The 12,983-nt window shown below is 35.5% G+C and overlaps 1 protein-coding gene across 1 annotated transcript in view; it reads left to right on the forward strand.

The window, feature by feature from the left end:
• Positions 1–1,474: 1,474 nt before the first annotated feature.
• The window catches only part of dgkaa (diacylglycerol kinase, alpha a), a 40,530-nt gene continuing 29,021 nt past the window's right edge, over positions 1,475–12,983 (forward strand). Inside the window, exon 1 of the mRNA XM_067371532.1 lies at positions 1,475–1,643. The gene's annotated coding sequence lies outside the window, so the exon portion shown is untranslated. The remainder of the gene's footprint in view (positions 1,644–12,983) is intronic.

Here is a 12,983-nt window from a genome sequence, read left to right on the forward strand (position 1 = left end):
AATCAATCAATCAATCTATCTATCTATCTATCTATCTATCTATCTATCTATCTATCTATCTATCTATCTATCTATCTATCTATCTATCTATCTATCTATCTATCTATCTATCTATCTATCTATCTATCTATCTATCTATCTATCTATCATGAAAGCCACCAAATAAAAACAGTAGGCCTACTTGCGAGTTTATATCTCACAATTCTGACTTTTTCTCACAATTGCGTGATATAAAGTCACAATTCTGAGATATAAACTCAAATTGTGAGAAAAAAACTCAGAATTGTGAGAAAAAACTCAGAATTGTGAGAAAAAAGTCAGAATTGTGAGAAAAAAAAGTTGCAATTACTGTTTTTATTTAGTAGCGGAAACAGGCTTCCATAATCAATCAATCTATCTATCCATCTATGTATCTATCCATCTATGTATCTATCCATCTATCTATCCATCTATGTATCTATGTATCTATCTATGTATCTATCTATCTATCTATCTATCTATCTATCTATCATGATGGAAGCCACCAAATAAAAACAGTAGGCATACTTGCAAGTTTATATCTCACAATTCTGACTTTTTTTCTCACAATTGCGTGATACAAAGTCACAATTCTCAGATATAAACCCACAGTTGTGAGAAAAAAGTCAGAATTGCGAGTTATAAAGTAACTTGCAATTGTGAGAAATCATCTAATGTGTTTGATGTGAAACATACACAACACAAAGATTTTTGATTTCATTCTGATAAAAATGCCATGAGCAATCACAAAAGCCCGACCAGTTAAACAGTTTTGTTTCATGTCTCCCTAATAAATGAAATGGTTCTTAATCCCTTTCGAAAAGTAAGGATTTGATTGGAGCTTTTACAATCTGGTAGCACAAATTCCTGTATCAGTTAATCAAGCATTTGGCAATCAAATATATTACAGCTTAATTGTATGACAACTGTTAAAAAATTGCACTACATAGAAGTACAGATATAAATACAATCACTCAGATGCCAAACCTAACTGAAAAATGATGACATTTAATGATGACACTTTTAATAGTATAATGTCACACCACCCTGTTGATTGTCGATGTGTAACCAAAAATGTAATAAGTTTCTGTTGATGAATCATTCATTCATGCATGCATCTATCTATCTATCTATCTATCTATCTATCTATCTATCTATCTATCTATCTATCTATCTATCTATCTATCTATCTATCTATCTATCTATCTATCTATCTATCTATCTATCTATCTATCTATCTATCTATCTATCTATCTATCTATCTATCTATCTATCTATCTATCTATCTATCTATCTATCGTTAATGCAGTCGATGAAAAGCACAGAGTTCACTCACATCCATCTGATCAAAGTGCATCGCTCAGCTCAGACTCATGAGCGCGGGCGGTGCTGTGACTCTATGGGAGTGTCACTCACAGTTAGGCGTGTTCACTTTACTGTCAGTTCTCAGCCGGACAAACACAGCTAAACGCTTTCTCACAGACGAAGCTGGTTCTGCTTCCTTCGATGCTTGTTTATTAATTTTGTAAGCGCTGAAGCAGTTTCTGAGTGATTTTGCTCTAGGCGTGTGTTTTAAAGACAAGACAGAATCACTAACAGGGTGCTGCAGACCTCAAGACATTAAGGTAACGCAAATGTTTTTTTTATTATGTTGAGACGAGCGAGTTTTAGAGAGTTGACGATCTTTAAAACAGTAGCAGTGATTTTGTACTGTGCTGCATGTAGGTTTTATGCATAATTTCTTACGACAGCGACTCAAAAAACCTCTAACTGTTCAAACGGCGTGTTCATATGCGACTTCGTACTGTTGTATCGATGCCCAGAATGTTGTCCAGTTAAAGATGGGAATTGTAAGGAATTTAATGATTCTTTCGAATCGTTTTAACGAGTTCGGTTCCTTAACAGTTCCATATTTAGAATGCCATTCTTTTATTACTTTGACGAAGAAATGTCTTTTTAAAAATCAAGCAAGTGTTAGCAAGTGATGAGATGATTTCAGGTTTAAACAAAGCATAACAAATTAACATGTATATGTACAAAAATAAGTGAAATAGTTTTCTTGCAAAAGGTATTTGTAGACTTTTTTAAGGCTTCGCATACTTTTTTAGAGGCTGCACAAATGCAATAATAATAATAATCCAATAATTAGCTCTTAAATGATAAATACAAATACTAAACAAACAAAATTGTATCATATTTCAGTTATTTATTTTATGAAATAAACTCATCGTGTATGCTCTCTCGAATACAGTTATCATATGAACAACCAGTCTGTAACTCACAAGCCTTAAGTACAACATAAAAGACAATAAAAGTTATTTTCTAGTCGTGAATGATGACGAAATTAACTTAAGGTTAAGTAAATGAGTCAGATTAATTCAGTAATCGCTTCTGATTCAAATGTGTTTTTGATTCACCAAAAGAACCGGTTCGTAAATTCCTTTCGTTGAGAATCAATCTACATTGTTTGCGCTGTATCTTTATGATTCTTTAAAAGAACCGACTCTTATGAGTAATTTTTTCGATAATCGTACTACACTGCTGTGTTTCGGACATTAAATTCATTAGTATATTGCGGAGGTGAATAGTAGTGCAGGAAACATAACTAAAAAATAGCATGCCTTCCGTATTAATGTATGTTTGCTGATCCGAACGTCGTGAAAATAATTCTGTTTAGGGATTTTAGTGAGCTAAATACAGATAGATAAACAGCTCACTAGTTTTTGAGACACAGCCTTGCTGAGCGATTCTGTTATACTTGTCATACACAGATAAGTCTATTTTTGTTTGTACCTGTTAACTGCATTTTGGTGGTTTTCCTCTTTGCGTCGAAGTTGTTGGCTTCGTCTGGTAGTTTTGTCAGATGTGCTGTTATTCTCTTTCAATGAACTATACAGACTGTGAACCCTGAGTCATACTGTTATGTGAAGTGCTTGCACTTAAAATACAGTGAAAGACCTAGAAAGTGGTTGGAAGTGGTGGTTTTTGGAAGTTTGTTTTTTGTTGTTGTCTTTAAAAATATAAATGTATGGTTACACAGCATATTTCAAAGAATATCATGCTGGGAAAAAGTGCTTAAGGAGTTTTGCTGGCCTTAGGTGGTTTAGGATGGCTTAAAGGTGCAGTATGTAAGAATTTTGCAGTAAAATATCCAAAAACCACTAGGCCAGTGTTATATATTTTGTTCACTTGAGTACTTACAATATAAACCAAATGTTTACAACTATTTGTAAATCATTAGAAAATTGCAATTTTAACCAAGGCTCCGGGACATGCGAGTCGCCGCCTGTCAATTGCTTCATACCCGCGTTACCCTCGGTTTCCGGTTTTATTTTGTAGAAACCATGGAAACGCCAAATACGCTTTAATATATTACATGTTTTAATAGACAATGGAACAACTGTTTTGAGATATTTATAGACAAAAAATGAATTGTTGTTATATAAGACACAATACGTTTAGTCTTATTGTCTAATTTTCTTGATTTTTTGCAAGTACCATGCTTTACCATGCCTCAGAGAAAAACACTATTTTGTCAAGTAGCTAACATAGCATAATCATATGCAGCTTTGTTTTTAGTAACAGTAATACAGCATTTTCTCCATAATACAATAAGTTTTAAAATGAACTGCATACCATTTATCAACACAAGCCATCCAGCATTTAATATGATATTCTAAAATCAATGTAGCTTACTGTAGTGTGCAACAAATGTCTCACAGCAGCTGCCTAGCGAACGCTCAGAGTAATGTTATAACATCATTTTCAACACACTCAAATATATCTTATATGTTAAACATAGCTGCATTACCTCATACTCATGACCGAAAAAGTGGAAGGGCCGTCGGCGACTGTGACATAATAAAAGTTCTGCTGCTCGTGAGGCGTGTGTTGCGCAATCGCTCCAGCGACCTCGATCAGCTCCCACAACACTCTGTTCTGCTCTGCTTCATACTATAGTAACGCTAATAATCGCATCCATGAACATGATTTCTTCCTATTCTTTTCCTCTGGCTGTGAGATGAAGACCACATGTCCCAAGATTCCGCACTCAAACTTGCCGTCATCAAGCTACGCCATTGTTTTGAATAGGCCTCTAGCGACCTCTTGCGGACAGAAAATCTTTCATATTGCACCTTTAACTGGTCTACCAGCCAAGCTGATCCTAACTGGGTCTAGGTGGTCTCCCAGTCTGACCAGCCAAAAAGTCCCCCAAACCCATTAAAACGGACTGGCAAAATACCCTAGCTTGGTTTAAGATGTTTTATTCAACTGTTGTTTTTTGTGCTACTTATCATAATGTTATTTGACACATTTATCTGAACTGGTTAAGTAACGTTTTCATTCTCTGGATTTTTCCCCTGAATTGTTTATTTTACTTGTATCTATTCAATAGGCTGATGAATATCTAACTGCTATAATAATACAGATTTTATCTAAATATTAATTTCAACCTTCTTCAATTTAAAGGTTTCCAGTAACTGTGGACTGAATATGTCATTGATTAAGTTCATCTCATTTCAACATCGTAAGAGATTTCAACTCTTCCAGTTAGACAGGCATCATATTTTTAACAGACTGGAAGTATTTTGTCACATATTTTTAATTTTAGCTGACTGGGCCATATGAGTCATGGCAGTTGAAGAGAAAGGGTTTTGAAGTTCTCCTTCTGTTCCCCTGCATTTACACCTTTGCAAAATTACTTACAAACAAAGTCAGTCATTCTTGTTTTTCCACTCTTGTTTCTGCTGTCGTCACCAAAACATATTCATCTCAGTGCAACATGCTGATATTTTAGTTTGCGGTTTTGTATCTCTGATTCATTTGAAAACCTACACTAAATTTGTGGATGTCCCTAAAGAAATTAAAACTCCTAATTTAGTCCCACATTCTCTCTGGAGCTCTTGGCTTAGTTTACCTGATAATGGTATAACTCATTCTCAGAGGAATCTATAGCCTTTTGGGCTTGCCTAGAAAATCACAGGGTTAGTTTACTGTCTTCCCAGTAATCTACTGCTTTTACAACTCATGAGCCAAGTAGTGAAAAAATAGATTCAGGAGTAGCTAGTCTTTCCTAAACCCCAATCATGATCTAACTGCATTTATGCAACAGGGACAGATGAAGGTCTAGCTTTGAATGGAATGTTGGTCAATATTCATTACACTACAAATTTCCTCACTTTCACCAGGTGAGTGGAGACTACATATTAATCTCTAAAAAAAAAAAAAAAAAAAAAAAACTGGAATTTGCTGCTCCAAAGAGTTTGTATTCCCATATTTCCATTCAGTGGTCAGTAAAACACCATCTTATCAAGATTGAATAGTTGGAAACCAGAATGGTGCAAATTCCCAAGCTTATCAGGACTGCAGACAAAAACTGATAAGGAAATGGATCTAATGTATGAAAAATTAAATGAATTTGAACATACAATGCACACATCTCAATAAATTGTTCCTGGTTCTGAACAAAAAATTTTTTCAACAAAAAAAAATGTGATTCTTCATTCAGTCAAGGAGTCATTCATGAACTCAGTAACAACTCTGAATGAGTGAGTGAGTCAATTCATTCGTAAGTCATTAAAAAAATTTTTTTTTACGAATCAGACTTCACGGCTCGCATTACCACAAGGCTGTAGCCACCACAGACATTGAGGGGGACAAGTCCCCCCCCCCCCCAATAAATTAGAAATGGACAAATTGTACCCCCCAATATTTCATGCTGCTCTGCCGCAATCTATTGCGCACTGTTCTGTTTGTTGTTAGGATGACTAAAAGTTTGTTACATTTTTAGACTGGTCTGCCTTAGCAGTCACTGTCAGAATGACTGAGATAACCAATCAAATCAATGAAGGCAGGCCTTACTGTTCACAGAAGATGAGTGAGAATTCCAACTCAGTGCTTTAGTTTAAGCAGTGAAAGAGTGCGTGGTGAGATATAAATAGCTAAACATTTAATATTTGACAACGGTTTAACTATAGAAAGATTCAGCGACTGAAAGTAATATCCAGTGATGTAAACTACTCAACTTTTTTTAATGAAAGTTCACTGTTTTGAATTGAAAATATGCTATTACATGATTGTAATTCATAACTGAATTTGATGAGACAAGTAACGTTTTGTGTTTTTTACATATTAGACACAAATAAGAGTGAATGTTTGCATATTTAAAAAAAATATTATTTGCAAATAGTTTAAATTGATCACTTCATAACTACAGTAAACATTTCTTTTTTGCTATTCCCTTAAATCCCTTGTAAACCTTTAATTATTAATTTCCTTTAAATAAAAAGACCAATAACTCAATAACACCCCTGCCCCCCAAGCAAAAAAAACTTTGATTCCCAATGTTCAAGACATGGTTACAGCCTTGCATTGCCACTGTGTTCATTATGTCATGAAACACGCCACCAAATGAGAATACATGACGAAATCTCAAAGCTTTCTGACTAGATTTTAAATTTTTGTCACATTAAATATTAGCATTGTAATGTAAATATAAGCATTGTAATTTTACAGTTGTACTTTTAAATACAATTATTATAATTATATTATCATTTTTCTTAAATACATGATTTTTTACAGTGAAAGTAAAAATGAAAATAGTGATTTATATATACATAGTTCAGTCATGAAACTCTAGATGGCGCAGGCTGATGGGTCCTTAATGTAAGCTGATTATAATTACAGCATTAACTACTTGGCACAAGCTGATTGGCCAATGTCACTTCTGCAGCCAATGAGCTTGTTGCTCACACATTTAAATGGCTGGTTACATTCTCTGTAGCAGTTTGTAGCGCACTTCAGAGTTCCTCTAATGGGGCGTTTACACCAGACGCGACTTGCGCGAATTGGACGCTTGAACATTTTGAGTTTACTTGCTCCATTCGCGCGTGAAATTCACTTCACAACAGATGCAAATTCACGTCATGTGAGGGGCTTCTGCCGTTTGGCAGTCTCAATATGTATATATAGCTCAAATTGAGTAAAGAGCGTTTTTTACAACTCACTCACTCACTCACTTTCTTCCAAGCAAGATCCTTTTTATTCCTGTTTCTTTCGCGCCACCTCATTCGCACGAATTGCGCCGCAGGATGTCTATCACGTCTTTGCATTGACTTAACATGTAAATCACTCGTGCTTAACACTTCATTCGCTTCAGGTGTGAACGCTCAATAAAACCCTCCACCATCCCCAGCTCCACCTGTATAGATCTGCTATGGGTTATTGATATATGCTAATTGTGCAGCAGCACTACAGTATGTCTTTCTCGCAACAGTATATCGGAATATGTATTGGCAGAAGCAAGTTCCTGTCCTTGCTCTGCAGCAGTAGCAGCAATAATCTTCAACAACAGCAATAATCTACAGCACCAGCAATTCAGCAGCAGCGTACTAGATCTATGTTGCCGCCGGTTCTTTTTCATGTCCGTGGGTTGAAGCAACCCCAAATAACATCATATTTAGTCCCTGGAATGAGAATTTAACTAGGGGAACCCCGACAAAAACGTGGATTTTACCAATTTTTACCGGGAGAATGAAACGCCATTGGGCTAGTTTTGAGTAGCAATTGGGCGGGTTTTGTTGTGAAAACCTGGCAACCCTGGGTGTAGTTTAGGCTGTATAAATGACATAATTATCTGCATAAGTGATATAATTAGCCTAGGCATCCTTTAATTTATAATTAATAGTCTATGATTTCTCATGCCCTCTCTTTTGCACGGTAATAAAATCTAAATCGCTTCACTCATGACTTACACACTTGATATTGCACTGTGTAGGAAGGAAACTAGCGCAACAGTTGCTGTGTGTCTGCTGTCTGTAGTCTTCTCTCCGTGTGGGTGTAAGTACGCTTCTAACATGTGTCTCCTCAAGCGTGTGCCTTTGCACAGACCGCGCAGCAGGCTTTTCTGGAGGAGGACGGCGTGCACTGCTGCTGTGCAAGCTCAGACGTGCCTGCGGCTAGGCAGTTACTTTGAAAGAGTTTCCTGCACACCGCTGAGGCCCCTTTGCTTTTACGAAAAAGTCGTCCTGCCACAACTTAAATAGTCAGTGATGCTTTTTCCATTGAAATGCAAGAAAAATAGAAGCTGAGGGAGGCGAGCACAGCAGCCGTTCTCAGATGAGGTGTGACTTGTGCTGCTTTACAGTTTGCGGCCTGTGTTTTATGGCACATCTTGAAATTGGCCTGTCATTTTTTTTTTTTTTTCAAGCTGATTTTAACTTATTTTAAAGCTAAATCTTTTTAAATTAGTGAACAAAAAATGATCTTGAGCAACTCAGAGAATGAGTCAATTATTTCCAGTTATTGTTTCACAGTTTGTCATGCATGATATGTACGAGGTGGATAAACGCGTGTTGCACAGCCCAAAGGGTGCACATTTATAGACAAAAATCATCCCCTTTTGTTGAGGTGAATGATTCACACTTTCATCAGCAGGTGGAATGCAAAGCAGTCTGTTTGAAAGTTGTGTTCTCCGAGCAGCTTGCGTAGGTGGAGCAGACCAGCAGGGGAAGACCCGCAAATGCTGGCCGGGTTTCCTCCCCCTCATCCGTCTCTCCCTTCCTCCCTTCCTCATTCTAGTCCTGTCATTCACCCCTGGCAATGGTCTGAGGCAGCACAACTGATGGGCAAACTCTTTCTTGAGTGAGCACCATTTGGCAATTATTGACCAGATGCACATTGTTATTTCCTTGCAAAAGCTGAAATTACTTGATTTGATTTGACTTAATCTAATAAAGTGCAGCTCATAACCAGCAAAATGAACATTTCCCATCAGAACCAGAAGGATAACCCATTAGAAAAAAAAGACAATTATAATTTTTGTCACAACTGATAGTAAAATCAATTATTTTTATTTTTAATTGTCTGATATGCAATATGCAAAACCAATTTTTCTACATCTATTGTGTTATTTAAACTATTTGTTCTATTTTTGACACAGTAATTTCTAAATTATTGAACTACAAATATACATATATGAATATAATAATAACAATAATAAAATCAACAACAATAATATTTATTTATTTATGTATTTTAATATGTTTGCAAATATTTTTGCAATCTAAGGGGCCTTTACACAACATAGCTCTCAACTAAAACAGAAAACTTTTTATTATTTTTATTACATTTACACAACAATGTCATTTTGGGGTCCTGAAATCGTAAACTTTTGAAATTTGTGCGAATTTGTGAAAACGGTGACATAGTGTTTTCATACCACCAAAATTTTGACTTCGATACGATACCCAACTTAAATATCACGATACCGATACTTAAACGATACTACGGCAAAAACCTAAAACAGCAGGAAAAGTAAATAAATAACATATGACAGAACTTCTTTCTTCACCAGTGTGCAGGCTGATAATTCTGGATTTGAGCTTCATTTCCATGAAGTTAGAGTTAGATTTAATATATATTTTATTATTTTAATGCTCAATAAAATTGTAAATTATTTGCCGTTACGCTTTTTATATATATATGTAGGTGTTTTTGACAGTAAGATTATTGTAAAAATTATATTACTGTAAATAATTAGAGCAATGTTATTAAAGCATAAATTGGTTTAAAATAACTGTATATACCCTTATATTCATATATTTTTAAATTAATTTTATTTTTGCAACCAGACATCACTTATTAAACTAAGACTCAATAATACACCTCTTTGCGGAGATCTGCTTGCATGAGTAACATAAATAACACTCATTTAATTTTTGAGAGCATAAACATAACGCTGGTATCACATTCACTAACCTGTCGCTCTTTAAATTCTTTGTACAAATCGGGATGTTTGTCGGCAAGATGCTTTTGACTCCCTTCGCTTGCGTTATTTTGTAACATCTTTTGCAGACCGGCTTTGTGGTGTCCGTGGGCTTGCCCTGACTGTCGGCAATGTAAGTAAAATAATGCCATATTTCGCTTTGTGCATCTGCTTTCTCAACAATTTGTGGACGGTCTGCAAGAGCACCTGTATTTGCAAACATACCTCTCGTTTCGTCACCATAAAAGCTGTTGCACAGTTGAGAGGAATAAACACGCACTCAATTTGCCTTAGAAGCAACACGCTGCACGCACACTGCCCCCTGCTGTCGCACATTAGGAAATACAGCTGGAACTCAAAGTACAGGTACTAATAAAATGAAGAACCGGACCGTTTTTAAAAGCAGGGTTTCGCGATACCTTTCTAGTACCGGTATATCGTGCAACACTACGGTGACATCATGCGCATGCGTATTATGTATTCAGTCTATTGGCACATAGTGTTTTTTGACAAAGTGACGATGCCAACTACTGGCCTGGCATGCATAATACAGCGTTTTTAGTCATTTTCGCAGAATCGTGTGAACTGGGATTGTTTTGACAACATTGTCATCTGTACGCAAAAAACGCAATGAAAAAACGTTTTCCATTGTTGGTACATCGTTGTCGCGTAAACGTACCCTAAGTAAACGTACCCTATTTTTCAAGTTTCTCACCTGAATGTGTTGTTGGGCGCATATGAATGTCTAAAGAATAGAGTCCAGTTTATCGGTAGATTGAATATATATGTGCGAATATTGGATTGAATGTGAAATATCTCTAAACACATTTGAGATCTCCTTAGTATCTACTAATATCTTATCTATATTTTTTAAAACCACATTCATTTTAAAGCTCTGTACTGTATTTCCTCCTTTGTCTCCTGAAAGAAAAGGGAAAACAATTGAATATATGAACTTTTACAGATAGAAAGCAGCAGTTTGACTTGACACAAGGCGACAGCTTGTACAAACAGCACGAAGCTTTAGAAAGTATTGTTCCTAAATATAGTTTGAAAAGGCATTGTTAAGGCAAATAATATGCATACAGCTAATATTAGATCACTAGAACAGACTTGTAACCTCAGTATTTTTATCTCACATGAGAATCACACACCGCCCCTCTGTCTAGTCTATTTTGTGTTCTAAGTCCAGCTTTTCTGGTAAAGTGGGTTGGAAAGGCAACTTAATAGGCGAGATAGTGACAGGGGTTGGGCGATTTACTGTTGTATAGTTGTACAGTCATTTACATTTTTGCATGTTTTCCAGAGTCCAGCGTCTTCCTTTTGGCCTGAAAAATGCTGCTGTTTTATAACAACATTCTTCTAATTTTTGTGAGCTCATATTTTAAAAATAGAGTATAGAATATATGAACATTTAAAAATGTGTTTGTCACAATGCAGGATTATTTAAGTGCACTGCAACAAATTTGAAATGTGCATTACTTTCCCTTATGCATTAATAGAAATTTTAACTTAAAATCTTAATGTGTAATTAAAAACAATTGTCAGTTATCAAGTTATAAATACAGGAAGAGAGAAGCATGCCACAATGCACAATACAGGGGAATCTCTCAGCAACATGAAACTAACTACTACAAACACCCACTACTTCCTTAATGCTACTGACATTTCTGTAATGCTACTGACATTTTTACCTGCATGGTTTTGAATGGCATAATGATGATAAAGATCTAAAGAGACACATGACTGTCATGCACTTATGGGGGCTGCCAAGTATAATATTAGAGTTGTAGAGCAAACAGTAAAACAGCTTCAAATATTTTTATTTTGTGATAAGTAGCAGCTGACTGTACATTATCCAGCGTATTATGCTGCTAATTATCCAATAAAGATATAAACGGACATAATGATTTGAGTTGATATTATTTTTAATGTAAATGTATTTATTTTTTGTAGTCTGGGACAAAGTTCGATTATATAGATTAGCAGACATTATACCAAAAAAAAAATTAAGTCAAGTATTTGAGATCCATTTAATCAATAATGGTATCCAATTAAACCCTCATCTATAATGGAAAAAAAAATCCACCTCAGCAAATGAACACATTGGCATAAATGAATGTGCATCTTTATTGTATAAATGACTGGCAACTGTTTCTCTGAATAATTGAAAACAATTTACAGTGATGTTATGGTTTATGTCTTGTTTTTGTGGGTGGTCTCAAAGACTGTGTACTTTGCCAAGCCACAAAGAGCCTAGTGCTATGTTTTACTGCACTAAGTGTTTGGTGAAACAGAGATTTGTCTCCCTCCATAAAACAGAGCTATGCATGCAAATAAGTGATGAGAAAGGCCAGAATCAAATTACCACGCTTCTGTGCTCAACCCAAACAATTAGTGATTCAAAAAGAGAGAGAGAGAGTCCAAGACCTGCAGCCATCAGCCATTTCAACCCAAACTCATAAGACTAAAAATATGAAATGACATTTCTTATAAAGAAAATAAAGCATGTTTTATGCATTATGATATTATTTTCATGACACCTAAGCCACTTCCCCCAATTGTTTGTAGCCTGTAAGAAAAAAACTCATTCTAATTACAGCAATGTGGAAAAAATGGTAGCACTTTACAATAAGGTTGCGTTTGTAGCTTACTACCACATTAGTTAACATGAACTAACAATTACAAATACTTCTAAAGCATTTAGAAGTTAATCTTTCTTTCTTTCTTTCTTTCTTTCTTTCTTTATAAAGCACTTTCACAGAACTACTAGTTGATCCAAAGTGCTGTACAATACAAGTAAAATAAAATGAATAAGAAACAACAAAACATTGAAACATCACCTAACAATACAACATAATACGATTAAACATGGCTAGATAAAAGCTATTGACATAAAATCATTTTTAATCTGGAATTTAAATACAGACAGAGATGGTGCAGCTCTAATAGAAGCTGGTAAATTGTTTAGGACCAGCAACAGCGAAGGCTCGATCACCTCTGCAATGGAGCCTAGATCTAGGAACAGTGAGGAGACCAAGATTACTGGATCTTAGGGACCTATTTGGTTTATAGATAGAGATAAGGTGGGGCTTGATTATGCAAGGATTTGTAAACAAAAGTTAAAATTTTAAAACTAATTCTAAATTTTACTGGTAACCAATTTAGTGAAATAAGAATGGGTGAGATGTGGTCGAAC

The sequence above is a fragment of the Chanodichthys erythropterus genome, chromosome 20 (assembly GCF_024489055.1).
Source record: "Chanodichthys erythropterus isolate Z2021 chromosome 20, ASM2448905v1, whole genome shotgun sequence".
NCBI classification, from domain to species: domain Eukaryota; kingdom Metazoa; phylum Chordata; class Actinopteri; order Cypriniformes; family Xenocyprididae; genus Chanodichthys; species Chanodichthys erythropterus.